The 14,811-nt window shown below is 44.7% G+C and overlaps 1 protein-coding gene across 3 annotated transcripts in view; it reads left to right on the top strand.

Moving 5' to 3' along the window:
• The first annotated feature begins 5,499 nt into the window (after nucleotides 1–5,499).
• The window catches only part of EPN2 (epsin 2), a 44,724-nt gene continuing 35,412 nt past the window's right edge, over nucleotides 5,500–14,811 (top strand). For all 3 annotated transcript variants that reach the window (XM_051632357.1, XM_051632356.1, XM_051632355.1), the window contains exon 1: nucleotides 5,500–5,640. The gene's annotated coding sequence lies outside the window, so the exon portion shown is untranslated. The remainder of the gene's footprint in view (nucleotides 5,641–14,811) is intronic.

The raw sequence follows: 14,811 nt of genomic DNA, 5'->3' as shown, positions 1-14,811 counted from the left end.
CAGGGGTCTCTCTAGCCTATGGGTGGGCATTTTAGTATGCTAATATTGCATTAATATGTTAATATTAATACAGTGAATCAAATCAGTCCATGTTTTCTGCCTTGTACTCAAGGCTATAACCAAGATAAGTTGTGGGGAGCACTCCCTTCCAGCCCTCCCATCTGTTTTGCAGGTCTCTCTCAAGGACAGGCTGTTGACTACTCGGGACATATTTTTCTTGAATTCTTGCTGTTTCACTGTTAAGTAAGCTCTGTTTTTATTCTATCTCTTTATTCTTTTATGTGATTTTTTTGCCCCCAAATTTTACTTATTTTAATTAATAACTGACATCATTGTGGCATGGCACCACTGATTCACCCCAGGTGAGGAGCAGATGAATCACTGCAATAACCTCATGTTGGCAAGGTTGACCTTTCCTCTTGATTCCAGGATTTTTATGCTTAGATGTGAAAGTCTTTGTACTTAGGTGTACCATGTCGTCTGACAGCAGCAACCACTGGTTAGCTGCAGGCATACTTCACTTTCCTCCCCTATTCTATTAATGTACAAAGTTTTATTAATGTACCAAGTCTTCTGCTTTGCTATCCAGCCACATAGAACCAGCCTTAAATCACTGTCCCAGCCCAACAGGGGAGGCAACCTGATTTCCAGGTGCTACAGAGACAGGAGTAAAGCTCCTCCTGCTCTCCTGATACTTTCCTCATCGTGAGCACCACAGGGTGGTTTCCCTCAAGGTGAGAAACAGCTGAGAGGACTGAGAAGGATTCCTGGCCACGTGAAATCCTTGTGCAACAACACAAGTCATCCTGCAGTTGTTATTACGAAGCCTGGATCGGTCTGAGGATGGGCCTGGGGCAAAAGGGAGGGCCTGACTGTTTGGGTGACATTCTTTGGGTGGCTGTACGGATGATGAAGAGGGTACTCTGATGGATGATGTTGTCCTTCAGCTCCTTCCTGGCAGGAAATCCTGGCAAGGAGGAAGTCAAGAGGGATAGTACAAACTGTACCAACCACAAGGGAATCCTTGTCCTGCAGCGTGGGCTTACAGGCTCTGCCTTGGTGACTTGCTTTGGGGAACCAGATGGTAACACTCAGTGAGCCCATCTTCACTGCAAATACCCTGAGCCTCAGTCTGCAGCTCAAAACTATACTGATGGTCCCCATGGATGAGTGCTCCCAGCCTGGGAACAAGCAGCAAATCCAGGCTCTTTAGGTCAAATGTGCTGACTGTATCTTATTAGGCAAGAAAAATACCTCCTCGTCAGTCAGAGGGGCCCTGCAGTAGTCCTGTCCCCTCATTTCTGCTGATGTGGCTGCTGCTCTGACCTTCTGGTGAGCTGGTTCAGGGAGCTAAACTGGCTGAGAAGTAACTCTCCCCCTCAAAAATAGTGATCAGTCTTCACCACAGATGCTACAAGCTGGTGTTGGGGGTAGGGAGGGAATGGGAATGGGTGGTGGAGGAAGGGCAGGAACCACAACACCTTGACTTAGGTCAATTAAAACTGCTGTGGAATTTCACCCTGAGGTTTCAGTGGGATTTGATGCAAGCAATGCAGTAGCCTTGGTTTCTCAATGTGGCACGGGGGAAAAACTGCACCCACAGAGCAGTAAGGAGAAAGGAATGAGGGAAGGTGCCTGCAGATGAGAATGGCTCCATCTTCTAAAGAAGCCAAACACTTGGTAATTACTAGAACTAAGGATGCTTTAAATGTTACTGTCCCTTGCACTGAGTGCATATTCATTTTGAGAATAGCAATGTGCTGGGCTTGCATTCTCTCTCCTCTTTTCATGAATCTGCTAATCTGTTCAGAAAAGGTCTGTTTTGAAAGCCCGTAATAGAGGTGTACTTAATTTGAACGTGTCAAAAAGAACATTTGCATTGGAAACAGTTCTACAAGTTTATCTGCATCACAAAAGAAACCAAAACCTCATGCTGGCCATAAGCTTGCCCTGTCCTGGTTAAATTTAGGTCAGTTCCAGCCAAACTTGGGCACAGGGTTACTGGGCTAGACTCCCCCATTCACCATCTTTTTGAATTTTGATCCTTGTAACTACACTTCAAGATGTTTGAAGAATCCAGGCTAAACATGGTAGGAACTAAATGTTTATATTGGTCTCCTCAGCTTGTAGACAAATTCTGTGTTGGGGCTGCAGACCCTGTGGGTCCATGTGTCTAATCAACACAGACAAGAGTGTAACTGGGAACTTGTGCATTTCAATGAAATATTCATTAGTCCAAGAGGGAATAACCTGGAGTGAACATCACTTTAAGAATTGGAATATATTCTGTATCACTGTCAGCAACATGTGGATGGCTCAGAAAAGGGCCTGTGCTTTTGGGGAAATCTCTTGCTTCTTTGGCACTAAGGACAATAATGATTGCATTTGCCCAGATTTTCATTTAATTATCAGATTTCCAAAATTAGGCACTTGAGGACTGAAGTCCCTATTTACCCCATGTATGTTGCTTCCCAGGGAAGATGAGAAACACCAGCTCCCACTGGAGTTGGTGTGAGTGGAAGGTGCCCAACCTCCCGATGCATGAGGCAGGTTCCTACTTGGCTTCTTAGTAGACACTTAAGTGCTGAACATCACACACCTTCATTAGATGATGTTGGTCTCTATTTTTGAATTGATTCATCTGAAGACCTATAGGTCAGGAGTGGGAAGGAAAATCAGGAGTGGAGCAAAAATGTCTGATTTAGAGATGGGGTTGGACACAGCTAGAGGCATGGCTCAGGATAATGAGATTCAGTCTTGTTTGGTTACAGGCACTGGAGACAGAAGCAGAAAATGTGATCCACCAAGCCAGCTCTCAGGAAATGAGAAACAATAGAGTGAGGAAATCAAATTGCAAACTACAGGGATGTATTTATCAAGCTTCCCTTAGAGCTTTTGCAGAGCTTTTTCATGTTCACTGTGCAGCTCTTCCCTTTTTCTGTGTGTTTGTTGGTCAGCCGGCATATGGCTGGGGGATTAGATCCCTGTAAAGCACTGTTGTTTGTGACCTATTTGCTAATGCAGGGCTGGGGTCAGCGAGAAGAGATGAGTGTGCTTGTCACTGTTCAGTGCTTTTCAAGTGTTGTTCCTGTTGTCACTCACACCATGGCCAGACATTTGGAACAAACTCATTAGCTAATTAGTGGTGTGCTCAGCCCCACGTTGTGGTTGTCGCTGTGTGGGCGATGTTCACATGTTGGCTGTGGAACAGGCCCTCCTGGGGCTTCCTGGCAGCAGCTCCTTGCTAGGTTAGTTGGGAGGGCAGCCATGGCTGGGGGGGCTGTGCCTGCCTTGTCTGTGCTGGAAGAGTCTCTTGCAGACCAGATGTTGCACTGCTCCTTATCTTCCTGCTCCTCACCATGCAACAGCCCCTCTACTCCCACTTGTTGGGTTTGCTGCCTTCATCTGCTCTCTCCATGTGGGCTGCTCTGCTGCTGGCACAGCCACTGGGGAGGTGCCACAGCTATCAACTTCTGATGCTGAACTCATTTGGTAAACAATGGCCTTGAATCCTGGCTCTGCCAACACAGCTGAAATGTTGTGGGCTGGGGAGAATTTGATAGGGTGGCTCAGGTCAACATCCAAGGTGTTGTACAGTCTGCTCGGAAGAGGGATGGGGTGGCAGTGCTGGGGTGGGAAGCTTTCTACAGTGGCTTCTGGGTTTAAAATCCTAGGACAAGTAGCAGTGACCTCCTGTTGCTAATATGAAACAAGGGTCATGGATCCACTGCTGTGAGTCCCCTCTCACTGGGCACGTCCCAGGGGTCCTCCAGAAGGGGTTGTCCCTTTGCAGCCTGGGCAATCTCTGCTGGTGCATCTGTGTTGGTCGGGTACTTGGCCAGTGTCACAGGAACACTGGTTTAAGGAATTAATATGGGTGTTATAAAAGAAATGTAATTTTACTTGGCTGGCTTGTTTTGCTTGTGCTAAATGGCTTGATCCGGTTGACAGAAAATAAGATTTTGTTGATACAGCCGTGCCAGCTGCAGGAACTCTGCTGGGCTTGTTGGTTTGTGCCCTTATGCTGTAGACAGAGACACCTGGGATGGAGCTGGGAATGGAGAGGAAGCTGCCTCCTGCTTGGAAGAGTTGTCTTGCCCAGACCTGGAAGGCAGGCAGGCAAGAGAGAAGGCAGCAGGAACAATCTTCTTCCCATTTTATTTTAACTAAGAGCTTTCTTCTTGTTCTTCAGAGCTGTCAGCACCTAATCATTAGATTTAATGAAGGTGCACAGAAACATTGTTTCCATCATTGCGGTTTTCTTCTAAATGAGGGGAAGTATTCTTTCAGCTCCTGCTGATAGCATCAGATGTGTGCTGATCCTTTACGTTTTTTTTTTTCAGCCAGAACTTAATTCTTCCTAGCTCAAGGTTAAGAGCTAAGCCAGCATCTCAGCTAGCTGTGGAACACTTGGCTTCCCAGCTACCAGATGGTATTCAAAGCATTTGAACTTGCAGCATTTCTTCTAACCAAGTTGCTTTTAATGCAGCTTACTTGGTGTTTCACTGCAGTCCCTGCTCTTCTGTATTTAAATCTCGATCAGTCTCCTATTGAGGTCAGCAGGACTTTTGCCACCAAGTCCATGGGGGAAAGGGCTGGGCTGCGAGTTTGCGGCGCTCGCCCTGACCTTCCTCTCGCTTGAGAAGCAGTACCTTTATAAACGGGATTTTGCTCCAAGCGTGCTTTGTTTTGCTTTGCTTTAGTAAGGCAAGATTCCCGAGGAATTCGGGTTTTCAGTGCCCAGCAGCGCTGCCCGGAGCCAGCGGCACCAGGAGCAGGGTCCTGCCCGCCCGGCCCCGCCGCCTCCCGGCAGCCGCCTCCCGTTTCCTTGAATTGTCTCACGGTTTTTACGACGGGAACAAATATATTCATGGAGAACTACAATGAGACCACGAACCTCCTCCAACCTGCGGTCCCGGACACGGGTTTAGTCATGATCCCCAGAGGGGAAGGACGTGAGCTCCGACCCACCCAGACCGCCCGGCTCCCCCAGCCGCGTTCGCGCCGTGTCCCTGCCCCGGGCTGCCCTGCTCATCGCCGCGGGCACAACCGGGGCGCTCCCTCCTGCCCTCCCGAAGGGTCCCCCCGCCCATGTTTTGTATCGGGGGGAGGCGGGTGAGGTGACCCCCCCGAGTGACGCGATGGGAGCTGCCCCAGGGCCTGGCAGCCTCGCCGGGACCCCGCTTTTTTGGGGGATCCCCTCTTCTGCCCCCCCCAAGCAGGGCTTCCCCGCCCTGAAATCGGCTTCCCCGGGGAGACGTGAGCGAGGCGAGGGCTCCCTTCAGCTTCCCCAGGCCCCGCCGGGCGGCTGATCCTCCCTCCTTCCCCCGCCGCCGCGGGCCCCCAACCCTCTGCTGCCGGAAGGGCCGCGGGCCGGGCCGGGCAGCGCGGGGGCGGGAAGGCCGGTCTCGGTCTCCTCCCGCTCCTCGCCGGGCCGGGGCCGCGCCTCGGGGCCGCGCGCGGCCGCCGGTTCCGCCTCCTCCGCCGCCTCCCCCGGCCGCCGCCATGTTGGATGGTGCGTGTGGGTGTCAAACCCAGGCAGAGGCGGCGGCGGCGGCCGCCGGGCACCGGGACCCCCCTTTCCGCGCCTCCCGCGGCCCCTGCCCCGCTGCTCCCGCAACGCTCCGCGACCAGCGCCAGGTCAGCCCGGGAACCGCGGGGTGTTTGGGGCGGGAGAAGGGACGGATGGACAGCGGCGGCGGAGGAGCCTCCTCCCTCCCCCCCCCCCCCGCCTTTTTCCCCCTCAGCAGCGGGGTGCGGGAAGGGCCCCCCGGGGCTGCGGGCCTCCCCGCGGGGAGGGAGCGGCCCCGCCGGCTGCCTGCGGGGCTGGGCGGGGGCTGCGGGGCCGGGGCAGGTGGGCCGGGGCTGCGGGCCCTGAGAGCGGGGGGCGGCGGCGGGGGCAGCCCCGCCGGGGGGCCGGGGCGGCCTTTGTTGTCTCGGTGGGGTGGGCAGCAACGGCTCCTGCCCATCATGGGAGCGGGGAGCGCGCCTCGCGGGCCCGCCGGCCGGGCAGGCGATCGCCCCGGCCCTTCGGTCCCGCTCAGGGCCGGTAGCCTCCCGGGAAGGGTTTTGGCCGCCGACCGAAAGTTGGGGCCTGCTTTCCCGTGCCGGCCGATGGGCTCGGCCGCGTCCCTGGAAGGCAGCGGGGCTGGGGCGGCCGGGGATGGCGGCGGGCCGGGCCGGGCCGGGCCGGGCCGGGCTGGGCTGGGGGGCCCGGAGCTTCCCCGGGCCCGGCGGTTCCCCTCGGCGTCACCCACCTGAGTGGTGGGGCTGCGGGATCTGTTTCATTTCGTTTTTCAGTAATATAGTGGGTTTGGAAGATGGGCGAGTAGTGCTTTTAATTATTTCAAGGGTTTATTCATATATCTGTTACCCCGCCCCCCCCCATTTTTTACCTTCAGCGCTACAGACGGGTCTTGTGTATTCCCTGTGCTGCCTTGTTTTAAGCATTTTTATTGTCGTGAGCTATTCTGAAATAAGAATTATATCATAGACGACCCACCATGGAGGTTTCCTATTTTAGAGCCACAGGGTGTATAGATAACGTTTGATCTCTGTTTTATTTAGCCAGGGGGTATGTGGTGCTACCCCCCTCTCCCCCTCTTAAATGTGGCATCCTCAGTGGTCGGAAAAGCCAAGTTATATTTAAAATTTACATGAATTGGACATGCTTCTTAATCTACTAAGAAAATATCCTGCATTATATATATAATGTAATTACATTGTAATATAATTATATATATAATATAATTATGTATATGCACACATACATTTTCAACAGGAGGCCTAAAATACTTGTTCAGTTTGTTAAAGTGTGCTGGGGGCATTATGGACTGTAGAGACTGGCTTCAGGAGTTCAAAATGCAAATTGGGCCACAAGATTAAGTTTTATTATTCTCTCCACTGAAGTAGATGTTTTATGATAATGTGGAACTCTTGCATAATTCCAGTGTGTTACTGTGTTTTCTGCGAGGCAAGGTCATAGAAAACAGGATTGTTACGATGTAAAATACGGGATGTTGCAGTGATTTTTGATTTAAAATATGAATACATTGTAATGAGATCTTTAGCAAAATACAGCCCATTTAGGCAGTGCTACTAAATGTATTTGTCTTGGCTGATTCTTGGATACATTATTTTAGAACAAAATCATATGTCGTTGTTTTTTATTGTGAAGAATCAAAACTTTTGATAATTTTTCTTCTATAAACTCGAAGTACAGGTAAACTAGCTAGGTAAGAGTTCAGAGATAATCTTCCTTGTTTTAAATATTTAACTAAGTTATCAAAAATCATCAAGTACAAATGAACCATGAGCCTGCATTCCTGAAGATGAATTCTGATAAGGCCGGATGGACTGCAAGTTTTACTTCAGGAAGTCTGACTTACTGGTGCTGATTGTCACTTCCTTGATGCTATAAAGTAACTACGTGACATCATCCCTCTGTCAGGATGGTTCTCTGACACGTTATCTTGACTTTTCTATGTGCTGACAAATGAAAACTTACATCTGCCTTTAAGAAATGAAATATAATGAGATACTAACAGGGTGGAGCTCTGTCTTGAGAACAAGTAGTTGACCCGTACCCTAGGTAGGAGCTAAGGTAGCGTTGGATAATATTTGAGCATGGAAAGTCCTGTGTGTGGGTTATCTGGTGGTCCTGTCCTCACAGGAGAAGAGATATCCATGACCTGGCTGTTGGGTGGCCTGGATGGTCACGTTCATGTTGTTTTTCACGTCCAGTCATTTTTAATGAGTAGTTGACAAACATGTGATGTCCAGTGCAAGCGGTGCTATATAATGCAACAAGCATAAATTAATTCAGCTTGTACTGACCACATCAGTATTTACATAACTGGTTAATCATGCTAATTGTGTTTCAGCTGTCAGCCAGTCGATTGCTTTAAAACTTGGAGCTTTTAAGAAGCCTCAAATCTTGGATTGCTGCTGTGAAATGGCAAAGGCCTAATTTGCGATTTCGTACAAATGCTGATACTCTTGTCTTGATGCAAAAATTGGTGTTTTGTGGTTAGTTTGTTTTTTTAGAGAAATCATTAATTGATAATCCATTTTAGAAGAAATACGTGACACTGCAGTTGTGATATCCATGATCTTGCTTTTCTCAGGTCTTGTACATTGGCTGGGGAAATGTCTATTGGTTTTGCCTGGTCTAGGAGAATGTAAGTTATGGTAAAATCTATATTTAATGACTGGTACTCAGAAAGTCACTTCCCAGTCTTCCAGTGCCATATTTGCAGAGCGCTAAATGGTCTCTCGGGATCTTGCTAATAGAAAATGAAAGGTGCCTGGTTTGTATGAACATCTGTAATGTTCTTTTTTTGCTTTGCCTTGCTCTGATCTATGCAGGGAAAGTATCGAAACGTACTAGTGTCCTGCTGTCTTAAGTGCTTCAAAGAACAGCAGGTTTTTTTGTGTGTATTTCAATAGACTGGCTGCTCATTAAGAAGGCGTGAGACACTGTGGAGGAGAACAACATGTATGCTGTCCTCTAGAATAAGCCTTGCTAGGTCTAATTGTAGGTCCACTAGGATTGGTATGCATCAGTTTGGTTACATACTGGTATGTGCTGAATAGTAGACCATAAAAAGTCCCAGAATTAATCAGTTTAGGTGGTGGTTCCAGGTTTACTTTCCTGTTCTCTGTGTGTCTGTGGGAAATTGACAATGCTTGTGGGTCAGAATAAGTAAAGTCAGAGACTGTAAACTTCAGGATGGATCTAGAACTAGGTGGTTGTCACAGCTGAGCCTCTGGGTGAGTTGTGTAGGAGGTAGAAAACTACAGAAAAGCTAGTATTGCTTATTTATAATTTTGCAAATAGCAGTTTTGTCTTTGTTTTTCAAATTTGCTATTTGTTTGATTTTATGACAATGCTCCAAACTGTTGATAAAAAGCAAAATAGTTGAATCAAGCAGTTCTAAGGTGTTTTGTAGGTAACTAGAGGTTGTAGGCAGTTTTTAAGGAGCAAATAGTTTAAATTACTAAAATTGAGTTCCTTCAAACTGTAGCATGTGTGTTCAGAATTACCACAAGAAGTTAACTGTGTGTCAATATCTAGTAGTGGAGTTTGTATAAATTATTATATTAATTAGAAACTTAGTATAAAAGTATATTTTGTGTTTTCTAGGCACAATGTCACTGGCAACTGGAGACGTTTACCAGAATTTGCTTTGTAATTTGCTGTGTGCATTTTTATATGGAAATATTACTTCAGATCACTGTGCTTTGGAAATGCCTTTCTTCTGTATAGATAATTTTAAGCTTTTTTTGTATTGTTACAAAAATGGAACTTAAACATTGATCTCAGTACCAGTGCCCTGCACTGTGTTAATTGTTAATAGTGTGTATATCTGTTTTCATGTCACCCAGGGCTGTTAACATAAATGCCTCTAACTAGTGCCTTGAGCTTGTGTTCAAGGTCAGACTTGGTCTGTTCCCACTGCTTCTGCCTTGGCTCGCAGGCCAACTTGAACGAGCCAGCTCTTTCCAGGTGGGGAAAACAGGAGCACAGAGCAGAGGAGAGCTGGGCAGGGTCAGCACTAGTGCAGCTGGCTCCAGCAGTGTCACTGGGTGAAACCAGTCCCAGCCCAGAACTGGAGAGATCTCTACATTGGAGGTTTCCCTTATCTGAACTTCATGGTGGGGGTGGCTGGGAAAAGTTCTAAAGCATCTCAGACTCAGTATGTTTCATTGTCCTGCTGCATACAATTTATTTTCAATTAAGAATTCTCCTTCCATGCTTAGGAGTAGAGCTCCTTGAGCTGCCTGAAGTAAGTAGTTGAGATTTTTGCATGTGAACTCTGCAGTTTTCTTCCACATTGTTGACTGCTCCTTTTCTCCTCCAAGTGCTGTTTTATTAATGTTGTCTGTGGTTGCTGAGTCTTCTGTCATGTAGCTGTATAAGTACTAGAAGTACAAGGCATGAGAAGCAGAATAGTTCTGGAGGGTGACCCAGGCATGAGGATGCCTGGATGCAGTCTGCTTCTGTAGACATGGGACAAGCCTGTCTATTAAACTTCTTTCAAGCTCCTCCTACTTTCTTGTCCTCATATTGACCTTGTACTTTGCACATGGATACACCTGTTTAGTGCTTACTTGAACTGCAGTCCTGGATCCTCTCTCCAGGAAGGTCACACACGTTGTTTCTCGTGGCTCAGATTTGATCACCTTTAGACCCCGTGTATTGGTGTATATTCTTTTTCAGTGGAAATTTCTGTTCTTATCCTTTGCAGTAAAACACTAATCTGTGAATAATTTCCTCTTTTATGGTTATAGTGCAGCACTCAATGATACTTTTACAAATTAAGTAAATTTTTTTTTAATTTTTTTTTTTTAAATTCAAAGTTGCTTCTTAGTTTAAAAACGTGCAAGACATCTTACCTAGAGATGTTTTGTGTCGGTCCTTCGAGACAGAAATGAGAAGACTTGGTTGCCTTGCTTGTTTTTCACTGTAGAAGTAGTTATACTTATGGCCAGGTTTTGTGCCTGTTTTTCTAGAAGTGACTCCTTGAAGATAGATGGGGGAGTTTGAGGGTCATGGCTCAAATGCTGTATCTGTTCCTCTAGAGAAATTGAACAGTCAGACATTGATTTAATCTCCCTGCAGTATAACCTTATAGACTTTCCTGCAGTTCTGAAGATGTCACTGGGATAATGCGATGTCTCCTAAAATCAAACTGCTAGTTTTCATTCTTTAAGAAGCAGGAAGCCAAGCAGAGCGAGCTCTGACCTTTTTGTTGGGTCTGTTCTCTTTGGTTGAGTTTTGCCATCAGAGATGCTACAATGTATGTTGCACCCGGGCTGGTTAAAAGTATCAGCATGGGCAGCAGAGGTACTAATGATGTCAGGATTGTTCTTTCACAGTTTTTTCTTTACTCACTTGGAAATCATTAATTTCTAGGCTTATAATCAATTTAGTAGTTTCTGACCCATTACAAGAGCAATGATCTTTTCATAGCTTTTCTAGAACAAAGACATTTTAAGAATCTATATAGAGAATTGTATAATCTTATTACAACTGCTCCTGTTTAAATCACTTCCTTGTACTTAAATAACAATCTGTCACCAGCTATTTCTTGATGGTAATTTTTGTCAGATGCAATTTATCTCCCTCTGTGTTTTTGTTATATTTTTTTACTTGTGATTGTGCAACCCCTAGGTTGGCAAGCAATTTCTCTCTCAAACTGTTCTTCTGACTTCATTGGGACTAATCTTGTGAGTAATTGCTCACTGGTTTGTACAGTTCACAAATAAGACCTTTGTTTGTAGGACCTCATGGACAAAAGACACAAATAATTGGTATATGCAGTTCTAATATTCCTTAGGGAAATGTAAACCAAAGTATTTTTAAAGACAACTTCCTCCCTGGGGGCCCAGGCATGAATGTGTCCCTCAGACATCTTTCCTTGTAGGTAGGAAATCTGTTCTGAAGTGTTTGGGTGAGCAGGCCCCAAGCAGCATTTTAGTTTTATCATTCTCCTGATTTTTATTTATGTTTTTCTTTTGGTAGTGAGGATTTCTTCATCCAAATCTCTTGACCCAGTTGCTGCTACAGTTGCTGCCTTTTACTAACTTTGAGCTCTGTTTGGACAGGGATGAACCTTGTGACAACAGGAGTAAGGCATAAATGTTTGATCTAACCCTATGAAATCAGGCAAAATTTAAGATCATTAATTAGTCTTTATCCTTCACTTCTAAATAGAATTCTTTTAAGATGCCTGCCTGTTCTCTGGTGGATGCTCAAGCAAAGTGTCCTCTGTCATGTGGTATATGTAAAGGAAAGCGCTTGAATAATTATTTGAAAAACAAAAATTTAATGTTTTTAATTATTGAGCCAGCTAATTAATCATTGAAGCACCCTACCATTTTGTGACATTGCTGGAGTTGGAGTGGTAGTGTTGGATCAGAGGGGGATCTGAATCATGCGTTTCCAGCAGGATTGAGATCCAGGGAAGATGTGGTGAATCTTTAAAATGCCCCAGCCCAGGTGTCTCATCAATTGATGAAACCTTTTCTGTAATGACCATTAAAAAGCATAAAGCTCACATCTGTTCTGTTATCTAATTAAATATTTGCCTTCTGAGCCCATACTGGCTCATTGCATTTCTTGTAATACTTTGCTTCTTGCAGTGATTTTTTTTTTTTTTTTTTTCTTAAGGGCTTGGAATACTTATTACTGATGAGAAGTGTTATGTTTTTTTTGCTGCTGTTGCTGAGTAGAGTTCATCAAGTTAAATTTTGTCTACCAATTTCAGAGAGGGTTTCTCAGAAAGTGAAGATGATGCCTCTGTTGGAATGTTTTTATATAAATAGCACAGGTGACATGCAGTTCTTCTTACAAGTATACATATCAGGAATCAATATTTCATATTGTAATGGTAGTTTTTGAGATCCTCTATAACTTTTTTCTGTGTATTTTTAAAGCAGAAGCTGCTACAAACTACTTAGAAGAACAAGAGAACTTGTCTATGCACCAGGCTATAATTATGCAGCCTGTGTTTGTTAGACTTTTTCAGAAAAGCAACTGCTTTCTGAGCATTTTAAAGGATTGATACCTGTGTGGTTCATTTGAAAGATATTGGTGTTTATAGGCTTACTGGTTCTCTCGGGAAGATTTAATAAGGAAGTAAAATACAACAATATTTATAATTGAATTGACTTGGTTTTCAGAATTCTTGAATTTTAGAGAAGCTGAAGTATAAAAAGCTTTTGTGACAGCAAAATCACTTTTAAACTGTTTTATTGCAGAGAAGCACTGAGGTATAGCATCAAAGGATGTGAGGGTTTGTTTTTTTTTCAGTCTGGAAAACTGCTTAAGTGTTGCATTTAGAGTTTACAAATCGCTGACCCCTTTGTGAAACACTGAGACAGACTGAAACGTCTGGCTTTTTTTTTTACGTTTGACTACCTAGTGAATAATCTCCTTTGCCTGGCCTGCGGGTCTACGCACGCTGAATTGTATAGATGACGTTTTGGTGTCTATCTGCCAGCAAATTCTGTCTGCATATATTTAATTTTGCAATAACACAAACATATGATGCTTCCAAGAGAGTTTACGTCAACTTTAAAAGACAGAACATCTTACATAATTGAAGGTGTGTGGGGCTGGGGAGTGCTCTGCAGGGTGGGAATTTGATGTACACTGCAGGCTGCTGAAGTGGTGAAGAGGTGAAAAACAGCCAGGATAGTTTTGTAGGTTGCCTTCACGATGCTGTTTTTTATATGTTTTGAGGGGTTTTCAAGGGGTTTAAGCACGTAGCTTTGGACATGTGAGGAATCTGGGGCTGGTCCTTGACTTGGAGTCAATGCCTGACACGACACGTCATTTTTCAGACTGTTAGCTTTCTGGGTGTAAATGCAGGAAACATACTTGAACATCCTGAATGCAGAAATATTTTTGTTATGTATGTGCAGGCACAAAATTTCGTCTGGATTCCTTGGGACAGAGCCAGATCTGGTATCTTTTGTGTGTGTGTGAGTGTGTCAGCTCGCATAGTGTATGTAATACTATGGTGCCTTTTCCAGTCCCTGGAAATGCTGAGTTTTAGTTTTATATTAAGAAGGGATTTCTTTTTCTTATTCAGGAGATAAATAAACTTTAAAGGAGGAGAAAAAACTGCTTTTTTTTTTTTTTTTTTTTTTTTTCTTCTTAGTGTATGCATTGCAGAAAAGCTTGAGATATGCCATCAAAACTTGGTCGCTTTTGTCACACAAATTCAAAGATTAGAAATTGAGCAGTGGAAGGTGGCTAGGGGTCTTGAGATGGTGAGAGCAGGAGAAGGGGAGAAACATGGTGGGGTAAATCACCTTGATATTAGCACAGCGTGCTCACAGTTGAACTTTTACCAGGTAGCAGAACCAGTAGATTGCATATATATATGTATTATATGTATGTGTGTGTAGGTGCATGTATATATAAACTGGAGCTTGAGCTGATCAGATCTCTAATGGTGGTGCCGTTGGTAGAGACAAAGCTTTCCAACTAAAAACACATTCAGTGCGTATCAAACGTGTGAAACGGGTGTGTCTTTAAATGTCATAAGGCTGGGGCTTCCCTAAAGCCAGAGTAGTCTTTTGTCAAAACTCTAGATTGTGGTGACTTTTGCATTTTCTCCTTTCATGGGAAACCAGAGTAAAATAATTAAGTCCCGCCTGCTTCTTGCATGCTGAACAGATGCAAATAAGAGCCCTCTCCCTCCTGGTTGCATCCTCCCTCCTCATGGGTTTCTACATTGTTTTGATTAAAGCAGTTCTATTGCCAACTCCCAGCCCAGAGGGCAGGTGAGAGAGGGAAAAAAATATCCCTGATTACAGCTCAGTGATTAACATATCTTTTTGAGTTTGTAATGTCATAATTTCACAGAACACAACATTCCAGGAACTTCACAAAGTACAGGGTTGTCAGAAAGGCAAACATCAAAGTGGAGAGAGAAGAGGAGTTTATTTAAAATATAGTAGAAAGACTTAAAACATTCATGCTAACCTATGAGAGCTATTAAAAATTAAAAAAAAAGCCTTTGAAGCTAAGCATTAAAGATTTAATAGTATTAATTGAATTAAGCCGTGGGAGTTAAGGATATGTAGACACATGTGTAATTGTATGTATTCTGAGACATTATCCACATTAAGGAAGCTAAGGTATTGAGAGTTGAAGTAATTGTACTCAGTTTATAAAGGCTACCTTAACAAAAACCTGTTTCTTCTTGGACTTAATTAGAGTAGATACCATTATAACTGAAAGTGTAAACAGAAGTGCAATGTACTTACTATCATTTTTAAAACTGAAGTGAAGCA

This window comes from Apus apus, chromosome 14 (assembly GCF_020740795.1).
Source record: "Apus apus isolate bApuApu2 chromosome 14, bApuApu2.pri.cur, whole genome shotgun sequence".
Classification (NCBI taxonomy): Eukaryota; Metazoa; Chordata; class Aves; order Apodiformes; family Apodidae; genus Apus; species Apus apus.
Note: the sequence above shows the minus strand (reverse complement) of the source record. Positions and strands in the feature narration are given on the sequence as shown.